Source organism: Anolis sagrei, chromosome 2, assembly GCF_037176765.1.
Source record: "Anolis sagrei isolate rAnoSag1 chromosome 2, rAnoSag1.mat, whole genome shotgun sequence".
NCBI lineage: Eukaryota > Metazoa > Chordata > Lepidosauria > Squamata > Dactyloidae > Anolis > Anolis sagrei.
Window position 1 is genome coordinate 116,834,201 of NC_090022.1, and position 11,630 is coordinate 116,845,830.

The 11,630-nt window shown below is 41.1% G+C and overlaps 1 protein-coding gene across 1 annotated transcript in view; it reads left to right on the plus strand.

Annotated features, from left to right (window-relative positions):
* Positions 1 to 11,630, plus strand: part of OTOP2 (otopetrin 2) — a 71,009-nt gene that overhangs the window by 21,855 nt on the left and 37,524 nt on the right. The gene's annotated exons all lie outside the window — the stretch shown is intronic.

Here is an 11,630-nt window from a genome sequence, read left to right on the forward strand (position 1 = left end):
CAAACTTTGTGTTGTTTTTTAAAATACAATACAACTGTTTTGTTCGCTCCTAGCACAATAAATAAATAGTTATGTAGTCCTTCTGAATTGGTACATTAAAATATTAAAAACTGTGGGTCTTGAACCAGTTCCAAAAGGGTAGGTCCTAGTTATACCATATGAGTGAACCATCCTACCTGAAGTGGCATAGAATTTCACCACTGCAGTTTGAATGCCTTAACATCCAAATACCATGCATTTGTTATTCAGTTACTCAACTCATGGCTAATAAGAGAAATGTTGGAAAATTTGGGAAGCAACTGAAGAAGAAGAGAAAGCACCAAACACCTTCCTCCTTCTGTATTGGGCCCCTAGCCTGTGAAGGACCTTGCCAGTAATAATGGAATATATGTGCTGCAAGTTGCAGTTCTATGTACACTTAATCAAGTAAATCCCATCAAAATAAATTGGATTTCATCTCAAGTAAATGTTGAAGGGGTAAAACAGATAGTACTTTAACATAACATGAAAATATCATATTTCAAGTCATACTTCTTATCCCTTTTTTGGCTGAAAAGGGGGGGGGGTGCAACTATTACACAATGAATACAAAATCTGCACTATACAAACAACAGCATCACCCACACGCATGCTCCCCTTTCAGCCACGGGGCTTGACATGACTCTGAAAGCATTGGGTTAAAGAGCACTGGTCTTGTCACTCTCATCGCTCCAGTGCTTTAGAACTCAGTCCAGTGAAGCACTGAAGCTGAGGGGAAGGGCATGTGTGCGGGTGTAACTGTTCTTTGTATAGTGCAGCAAGACACTGAATCAAGGCTGCTATGATTATGCAGTGAAAGGAAAAATGCCAATTTGGGGGACCAAAAAAGAGGCTGTGACTATTACACATGGTGATGCAATGAAACATGGTAGTCCACAGATGGCCTAGTTGGTATAATCACAACTGTGTCCTGCATGCTTTCAGGTTTGTAGGCTGTGAGGAATCTAAAGTGCTAATTGAACATGTGATCTGCATTTATAGTCATGAAATTTTTGGAAAAAAATATGATCCTAGAATGAATGAGTATCATTAAGTTGTAAATTTCTCACCACAAGGTGCAAGGATTGGCTTGCTCACCTGAGCAGACATTTGTTGGCTTGAACCCTCTGAGAATTTTTGCTCCAGAAGTGCTTTGATAATCCCAGCACTGCTGTGCTTTGTCTTGCCTTGCCTTGGTTTTTCCCTGCAGGAGTCTTTGTTGCAACCTCTTCTCCCACTTGCAGAACTTCAAAGTGCTTTCTGTTCTCTGCCTTTGCATTGCGCCATGGATCTGACTTTCCAGGATGACACCCTACGTTAGCGGTGCTTGCAATACCTGACACTCTTAGGCAAAAGGAGTTGCTTTCCATCTAACAGTGGCTATGGGAGTGCACAAAATGTACTGGAGCTGATTCTGGAGCTTCAGTACATTTTGTGCACTCCCAGAGCCACTATTATTTTTCAGTCTGGGAGGTAGGAGTAAACCAGGCAATCATCTGACTTAGGGCACTTCTACACCGCAGTGAAATGCACACCGAAGCAGATTGAATAAAACCACTTCGGCACACATTTCAGTCCCACACTCCCCCCCCCCCCCAAAAAAAACCCAAGGCTTTCCCGGTGGAGTGGCTACATGCCACCCTAGTAACAACCGGAATAGCATCCAGCCACCCCAAAAGCCCTAAAATAAGTCCTATTTTTTTCAAGCATACCAGGCTGCCATTACGGTGGTCCTGGAGTCCTCCTAGCATGTAGAAATGAAGTGCCAGGAGATTGGCAAAAAAACTCCTGGCATGTCATTTCTACATGCCAGGAGGACTCCAAGACCACCTTAATGGCAACCTAGAAAGTTTTGTTTAATTTTAATAGCAGTTTTTGGGATCTGGGGGGAGAGGGTGAGTACCATCTCACACCTTTGGGCTCCAGGAGCCCGAAAAGGTGCAAGATGGCAGTGGGGACTCACCCATTGTCTATTATATAACATAATGCTGGATATTCTGACAACATGAACAGACTGGTTTAAATTATTTTTATATTTATATTGTTTTTAGAGGGCAAATAGCTTTTAAATGTATTAATTAATGTTATTTATTAATGTTTTTATTAGTACGTAATTTTAATTTCATGTCATGATAATTGTTTATTGTTGGTTTTGTCTATTACTTATATTGTTTTCTGTATTTGTGGATTGTTGTAAGCTGCCCCAAGGCTCTTCGGAGAGAGGGGGGTATAATTTATTATTATTATTATTATTATTACTACCCAGGAGCGAGTCTCCACAGACCCAATACCCCATTAGATCCGGGCCAGGGTTTATCTGCTTTGTCCTGAATTAATTTGCTTTTACCTGAAGTATCTTTTAGATGCCTCAGATAAAAGCATGACAGGCCCCACATATTTGGGCCTGTCTAGAAGGGCCTTGAGTCTTCTGGGCAGGATGTTCCTGATCGTGCAAGAGAAAGCAGCTGTTCTAGGTCCAGGAGTCAATTTTCTGGCCCTGGATTCATTGAGGTGGACACACGCCCTGCAAAAATGCAAAACGAAACAAACTAATAAAAAAACTGGTAGTAGATGGGCACCAACTCCTGATTTGGCAAAATAATGAGATTTCTATTGTAATAGTGCAGTGGGGCATGATATTGACAGAAAATTTCATTGACAATCAGCTGGTAGCAACATCCAAGCAGATTGTAAGGCAAGAGAGGGAAAAATGAATTACTGGATCAATGAATAAGATGGTTTCTTCTTATCTTCGCTATGTCTTCCCTTGATAGAGGGCAAGCATGTGTTTCAATGGTTGCTGGAGAACAGTAATCTTTTTGGAGGAGTTGTCTCTTTGAAGGTCTGTACAATTCATGGAAAGAAGGGGGAACTGAGTGCCCTTCTCCTGAAACTTTGCACTTGGACAACAGACAGAAGCAGCAGGCACATAGAATTATAGCAAGTGTCATCCAGTCCAACTCTTTGCCAAGCAGGATGATCACTTTGGGCCCTTTCACACTATGCTGTATTCCTATAGCTGTATCCTATGCAATTCTGTGGATTTTGGACAGTGGTATCTAATGACCTCTATGTCTCGGGAGTCTAAAGGCCCTTCTTTTAATTCTATGGCAATTGAAGTGGAAACAAAGTTTTTCATCATTGTGTATGATGAAAAAGTCACTGTGATATCTTACTTCACTTGTTCAAATTCAATGGAATCTCCTGAGCATAGACATTGGCCCTGAGCTAAATATTCATATTTAAAAGTGTAGTGCTTGGGAAATATCATTTCAAAAGACCACAGTATGATTTTTGGATGGTGGTAATAGAAAAGAAAGTTGTTCTTTGTTACTTTAGGAAAACTAAAGCTTTTTTTGCTTTTTGGAATACAACTCCAAGAATCCTACAGCAAGCCACACCAGCTGAAGGATTGTAACTTTTCTTAGAATGGATCTACCCTGCAGTTTTAGTATGCAGATTAACTGCATTGAACTGGATTATATGGAAATGTAGACTCATATAATCCAGTTAAATCCAGTTAATCTGCATTCTGAAACTGCATTATGTGGCAGTGTAGATCCAGTCGTAGCTATTCCCTCTTTTATTGACTTTGCCTGCACAAGAAGCTAAATGAAGTGAGAAGGATGTGTTAAAATCTGGAGGTGGCATGATGGATCCAAACCATGTCAGACAGCAGGTGATTTTTTTGTTTTGTTTTGTCTTAATGACTACCATATGAGAAACTCCCTGAAAGTAGAAACTAGGGCAGTAGGGAAAGGACTGGACCAGATTCTTCATCACTGATATTATCATGCAACGTGTTTAATTTGAAGTCCTTGTTACTCAAGAGGGAGATTTGGAACATGTGATATGCAATGAACCAACAGTCTGAAAACTACATTTTACCACCTTTCTCAGCTGCATGGGACTGATGAAGCCCAAAGGCTGCAGCTGTTATTTAGTGTCAGTTGGTATGGATTTTTCATTTCAAATACTTTGATCAGTCAGGTTTTGTTGTTCACTCATTCAGTCATTTCCAACTCTTCGTGACTTCATGGACCAGTCCACGCCAGATCTCCTTGTCGGTCGTCACCACCCCCAGCTCCTTCAAGGCCAATCCAGTCACTTCAAGGATACCATCCATCCATCTTGCCCTTGGTTGGCCCCTCTTCCCTTTTCCTTCCATTTTCCCCAACATCATTGTCTTCTCTAAGCTTTCCTTTCTTCTCATGATGTGGCCAAAGTACTTCATCTTGGCCTCTACTATTCTTCCCTCCAATGAGCAGTCAGGCTTTATTTTTTGAAGTATGGACTGGTTGGATCTTCTCGCTGTCCAGGGCACTCTCAGAACTTTCCTCCAACACCACAGCTCAGTCAGGTACAGTTTGCTAAACTCTATGAATGAGCCCCAGGCAGGTCTTGCAAACTTAGGGTTGTGGCTTTCTTGGTTGAATCTATTCTTCCTCTTTTCCTACAGCCTTCTCTCTCACCAATCATGTGTTATCTTTCACAATCATACAGTTGAAAGGGAGCACAGGAATCATCTAGTGTAGCACCCTGCAATATAGGAACGCACAACTAAAGCATTCCTGAGAGATGCCCTTTCAAACTTTTATTTAAAGACCTCTGAATTTAGAGAGTCCATCACACTTTGAACCTTATCAGATGGGGGGAACTTAGTGCCCTAGGACGCTTTCACCCCAGTTTCTGGATGGAGCCCCACACCGGTCATCACATAGGGTGATGGCCCTCAATTGGGGCAAAAGCATCGCCTGATGCTTTCCTCACAGCACGGGAGGCTTCCCATGTTGTGCTGGTTCCAATAGAGCCAGCATGGGGCCTTGCCAGGAGGGCGACACTTTCTCCATGTGATGGAGTTGTGTTTTTTTTTTGTTTTTTTATTTTTTTTGCATATTTTAATATTTTAAATGCTTTTATGTTAAGCCACTTTGAGTCTCCTTCGAGAGAGATAAAGCTAGGTATAAATATAATAATAGTAGTAGTAGTAGTAGTAGTAGTAATAGCAACAGGAAAAGACAAGCTAACTACATCTTCTACATGTATGCATGTTTATGTGCTTTCACATTGTCTTCCTGTGACCTTGACTTAAGGATGGTACCATTAGCTGTTTCACTTTGGGCTGAAAGTGTCTACTTGGGCAAGCTTTGTTTCTGCCATTCAGACAGTGGTGATGCAACTGAATGATGGTTAAAGGGAATACTTCTGTATAGCCAGGAAACTTGAAGTAAATATTTCCTCACAATAATGCAAATATGAGAGTTCAAAAAGCATTCTTTAAAATGAGCTGAAGGAGAAAATCAGATAAAATATTGTTTGCTCTATCTCAATGCCAAGTACTTTTCCTGAAAAAGAATGAGTTGGGAAACCAGATGAGTATCATATTTCTAGTTATTTTTTACCTTTTAAATCTTCACATCCTGTAAATGACTAGAGATCCAGCACTCTTGGGGATGGGAGCTTGGGCATGCGTACAGCTTCGCTAGCCACTGATCTTGCAACACTAGTAACCCCCAGTGAGCCTCCATTTCCCAACTGTAAAATGGAAAGTGAACAGTGGAAGTAATGGAGATTGTAGAAACCACTACATACTTAACTGGAAACTTGTGATGAAAAGCATTGGCATCCTGATAATATGATAAAGATGGGGCCCAGAGAAGTTGAAAATTGAAGTATTCTATGTCAGAAAAAAGCCCCTGTCATTTTCTTTTTGTTGGAAATGAGCCAAAACAAGGACACCCACAAAGTCTGAAACAGTTTCTGCCTTGGAGGCAAACTTTAAGGCTACGGGCGGCAGCCAGGCTCCTTACTGGAGCAAACTATAGGGAGCATACAACACCCCTACTAAAACAGCTTCATTGGCTGCTGATAAGTTGCTGAGCCAAATTCAAGGTGCAGGTTATGACCTATAAAACCCTTAATGGTTTGGGCCCCACCTATCTTCACAATTGCATATCCTTCTATGAACCTGCGCGAACTCTAAGATCTTCCGGGGAGGCCCTCCTTTCGCTCCCACCACCGTCACAAGTACGGTTGGTGGGGAGGAGAGAGAGGGCCTTCTCGGTGGTGGCCCCCCGCCTATGGAATGCTCTTCCAAGGGAAATAAGGCAGGCCCCATCCCTCTCCTCTTCTCGTAAGAGCTTGAAGACCTGGTGGTTTCAACAAGCTTTTGAGAATGACCAATTCTAGCCCAGTCCCAAACATTGTTAAATATGGCCTTATACTTCCTTCCTAACTATTACCCTGGTCATCCCTCTAATAGGCCCTGGAAATGAGTAGCCACAGACCCGTACCTGCTATTGCTGTTAGCCCTTTATAGCACTGTACTTAATTCCCAGTCTCCTCATTTTTTGAGTTTGCACTAGCCTCAGCCTGGCCTTTTAATTGCTCTGAACAGGCAGGATTCTTTTTTATATATAAGTGTGATTGTGATAATTCTATACTTAAGTTGTTTTGTTAATTTTGCTATGCTGTTTACTCTGTATGTTTTGGTGATGTTGCTTAGAAACCGCCCTGAGTCCCCCTCGGGGAGATAGAGCGGTATATAAATAAAGTTTTATTTTTATTTTACTTTATTTATTTATTTACTGACGGAAATGCAACCTGCACTGGCCTGTGTAATAGTTGCACTAGCAGGCTCTGCCAAATGCATTTGTCCTTGCCATAAACTTTGGGCATATAATTAGCATATGTGGCTGGCCCCCACTTGGATGACTCACCAAAGCCACTTGCTCCAATAACTGCCAGGAAGCCAGTTTTAACATGTGATCGATACAACCACAGTAATACATAGCGTTAGAATTGCTCTGCAGAATCAGACCAAACATTCAGTTATTTGACTTGCAACAATGACAATTAAATATTTCCTCCTAGAAGGCTAAAGGAAGACAAAATAATGACATGTTTGCCCCATCATCACCGAAAAGAAGCCAGTTAGTGCTCCTCCCTGCCCCCTACCCCACTCCCAAAAGGGAGACTCTAATAACAAGACAAATTTTGTTATTATTTTTGTTTTTATTTGTCCTAAAGTCCATTGGCATTTGACCCCAATGGATTGCCTCCATATTCTAGAATACCAAAATGCAAAAAGAGAGAACAGACAAATAATGGTCCTATGAACCTTCTTGACTTCATAACCCAACAAGAAGAAGAAAAAAAGACATAGAAATCTAAAGAAACCAGAATGGATGTCCAAAGAATTTTCAACTGAGCAAAGATTTTAAAGGGACATGTACAAGAAATGGAAATGGGGGGGGGGGGGGGTCACCAAAGAGGAATTCAAACAAATAACCAACATATGTAGGGAAAAAGTTTGAAAGGCTAAAGCACAAAATGAGCCCAAGCTTGCCAGAGAGATTAAAAACAATAAAATGGGGTTCTTTGGTCATGTCAGTAGAAAAAGGAAGAACAAGGAAATGATAGGGCCTCTGCGTGGAGAAAGTAGTGAAGTGATGACAAGGGATAGGGAAAAGGCAAAATTACTCAACACCTTCTTTGCCTCAGTCTTCTCCTCAAAGAAAATTAGTATTCAACCTGAGCAATATGGAACAAATGAGGTGGCCAGGCTAGCTGGAGAAATTTGACAGCTATAGTCCAAAAAAAGTTACTTTTGGATTTTTGCATGTGATTTATACAAGCAGGGTCAGTAACACAGGCTATTTTCATGCCTGAGATGTTTGTTGCAGCAATGATCTCATTCTGGAGAGGCCATTGCATGTAAACACAAGCCTGCTCACTTCTTCACTAGCAAACTGTGCAAATGTCAAGGGCCATCATTGGTCAAGCATTGAGCGGGAGATTATCCACCTCTTATGGACATGCTCATAACTCTGCAGGAATGCCTCCTTTCCCTTTATGGTGTCAGGTATTGAGTCACACCTCCAGAGCTTTCCAAATGCTCTGCGAAATGGGTGCAGTTTCCTTTTGTCTCACGCCACCTCATGATGCGTGATTATCCTATCCTGTCAATTAAGATTCTAAAATGCTTCCTCAATTGAAGACACTCCTGCTGGGTGTAAGTAACTGCTAAGTTTAGGTATCACTTCATTTTGTGTCCTGTGCAAGCTCAGAAAGGAAGGGAAGGGGCAAAGAGTAAGGGAGCAATGTAAGCTGTATGACAGAACAAAGCATGAGATAGAAGGAGAAGGGGCACTTCTGATTTTTCCAAAGGGAAATCTGAAAGCTGGTACTTTTAGTCATCCTTTTCTGGGTGGAAATATACAAATAGACATACATGTTTAGTCCATTTGTAGAGAATGGCTTATTATCTAAATCAGAGGCAATTTGTGGGGCTCTGATTGCTGTTGAACTCCGATCATTCTTCATTATTGCCTATGCTGAGTAGGGTAACTGGGATTTTCAGTTCTAAACATTTGGAAGATTCGACATTTCTAGACTGTAGTCTTAGAAGTCTTTCAGTTTTGCTAAGCTGCAATTGCTATAATTGATTTTGCTGCCTAGGACTCCTGGGGGATCAGATGTAAAACATCTGGAGGATCATATAATCTGAAGTCTTGCCCGGCATGATTAAAGGAATGCTGAAATAACACCAAAATAGGTGCTAGAAACTTTCTATAGTGATGACAAACTTGTAAGAATTTTCTGTCACAGTAACTACATTCCAGAACTAGGCAATAGTTACTTACATCCTATTCATACTTAACTGGGAGCAAGTGTTATTGAACACCACAAAATTAACTTAACAAAATTACAACATGAATGTGCTAAATCAGTAATCAGGAGTTTCAGTAAAAATTCCCATGTTTGGAGTGGAATCAGGGTATTCCTCTGTAAGTGTGGCAAAGCTGAGCTAACTAATAGACCCTTAATACAAGATTTGTATTAACAACTCCCTATAATCATGGAGAAATCCTTAGCAAGAGTGTGGTGTTGTACTGATTTTTTTTTGTGATTCTCCAGCAGAGGGGGTGATTGTATTACCAATAACTAGCGAGGTTGAAGAGCTGGGACTCTTCATGTTACAAGGGGATGAAACAAGGCAAGCGACACTAATCCATTACATTGTTTGATTATGGACTATGTTGATGAAAATAGGAATTTGTGCTATGATAATTCTCTTCTTTGGAGTGCCACAGCAGCCTAAGTTGCTTTTTTCGAGGCTGCAACTGGCATCAGAATTGTAAGCAACACTAAGGTCTTCTGCTTGAGTGAATAACTCTCAGAGAGATAGCTAGCTGTGTTAGGTCTAAATCCACTTGTTCTGTTCCATCAAATCGTTTCCACATTATGGAATCCTAAGGTAAACCAATCATTGGGGGTTTTTTTGAACTGAGAGTGCGCGACTCAGTCAAGATCACCCAGTGGGTTTCTATGACCAAGTGGCGATTCGCACCCCTGTCTCCAGAGTCTTGTTGGGTCATTACATCAATGTCATCTCATTCTGTTTGGGTTCTTGTTTATATTGGCTACTTTATGAATGTGTGTCACTAGGAAACCCATAGGATTATGCTGACTTTTAGGAATGGTCATCACACTTTGGATTTCTGATTGCAGATACTTCTCTTTTAACATTAGGTTTAAGAAGCTGATAGGCATTAACAGGAACATTGTGGTCCCTTTCCCTCTACACAGTCATAATGCTATAATAAAAATAATAATTTTGTTTCTTACCTGCCTCTCCTCGTAGCTTGAGGCAGGTTACAACATGGCTCAAAACACATAATCATCTAAAAGCAGTCTATAAAATACATATATTAAAACATATTTCTACAAAATACATATTAAAATACAGACAGTCCCCAAGTTAAACCAGATAGGTTCTGTAGGTTTGTTTTTTTAAGTTGAATTTGTTTCTAAGTCAGAACAGGAACATTTTTTAAAGTGTAACACAAGCCTATCTATCTATCTATCTATCTATCTATCTATCTATCTATCTATCTATCTCTCATTGAGCTTTAGATAGCAAAGAAAAGGGTTAACACTCTTGTAGAGTTTGATTGTAAAAGAAAAAAAACCCTGTAGTATTTGTTTTGCTGCCTCTGCCCCTGTTTACAAGATTTCACCTCACTTTCTGTCTCTGTGGTAATTGGATTTTGGAAAAAAAATGGCTTGTTGTAGAAACAAGGGTTGGTGAGAAAACTTCAGCTGAGACACTTTTTCCCCAAGATAACTCTTCCAGGAGTGAATTTCCCTTCCTATAGGTAAATTTCCTGTTGTCTCACCAGTTTGTAATTATGAGTTGTTTGTAAGTCAGAATTTTGTAACTCAGGAACTGCTTGTACACAGAAAAAAGATTAAACATAAGAAAAAAGTTTAAAATTTGTTATTAAAACTGGATGGGTAGGCTTGCTGGAAGAGATAGGTCTTTAGATGGGTTTTAAAGCATGCACATTTAATAAACTGATAGCCCACTTCTATGGACATTTACTCAAAAATAACTTTCATTGCATCCAATAGGACTTATTCCCAATTTCATGCACATATGTTTGCAGTCTGAACAATACATGAAATGGCCTGGTGCAAAGAGAAATGCAGGGGGAACAGTCATTCCAGAGTAATGGGGCAGCCAACCAAAAGGTCCTCTGAGTGACAGCCGCCAGTCAGGTTCTGGTTGGTTGGAGTAACACCTCTCCCCATCCCCCCCTCCCCCCGAGGACATCGGTGTTTGGGGCAGATTGTATGGGCGATGCTGTAGGTAACCTGGACCGAAACCATGTAGGGCTTTAAAGGTCAAAATCAACGCTTTGTACTTTGTTCTGAAGCTAATTGACAACGAGTGGAGTGACTTTAGGATAGGGGTGATATTCTCACTCCTGGATCTTCCTGTAACCAAATCTGGCTGCTGTATTTTGAGCCAACTGGAGTTTCCAAACTTGGTACAGAGGTAGTCCAATGTAGAGTGTATTGCAGGAGTCCTGCCTTGAAGTTACCAGTGTATGCACTACCATCTTAAGGTCCTCTAAATCTACATAGGGGTGCAGCTGGCTTATCTGCTGAAGCTGGTAATAAGCAGTCCTGGCCATCACATCTACCTGGGCTGATATTTGGAGAGACCGATCCAGGAGCACTCCCAAGCAGTGAACACAGTCTTTCAGAAGGAGTGTAACCCCATCCAAAACTGGTTGACACACCTCCATCCCTAGATTAGGACCCCTGATAGGAAGCACCTCTGTTTTGCCTGGATTCAGTTTCAATTTGTTTTTCCTCATCCAGTTCATTACCTCCTCCAGGCATTAATTCAGAGGAGGCACTCTATCCTTAGCTGAGGCTGTTTTTGAAGGCATGGAGAAATATACTTGAGTGTCATCAGCATACTGATAACACCCCGCCCCATGCCTACGGATGATCTCTCCCAGCGGTTTCATGTAAATATTAAAAAGCATTAGGAATAGAATGGCACCTTGTGGGATGCCACATAACAGCTCCTTTTTTGAGGAGCAGCTATCCTCAAGGATCACTGTCTGGAATCAGCCTGAAAGGTACAAACGGAAACCCCTACAGCATGGTGTATGGCAGTGTAGGTGAGGCCTGAGAAGATGTAAATTAGTTGCAACACCACTCTTGTTGGAAATGTCCAGCTAGGGCTCATCAACAGCCAGAGTTACCAACTAGCTAAGGAAAATCACTGTACAGTTGGCCCAAAACAGGTCTTT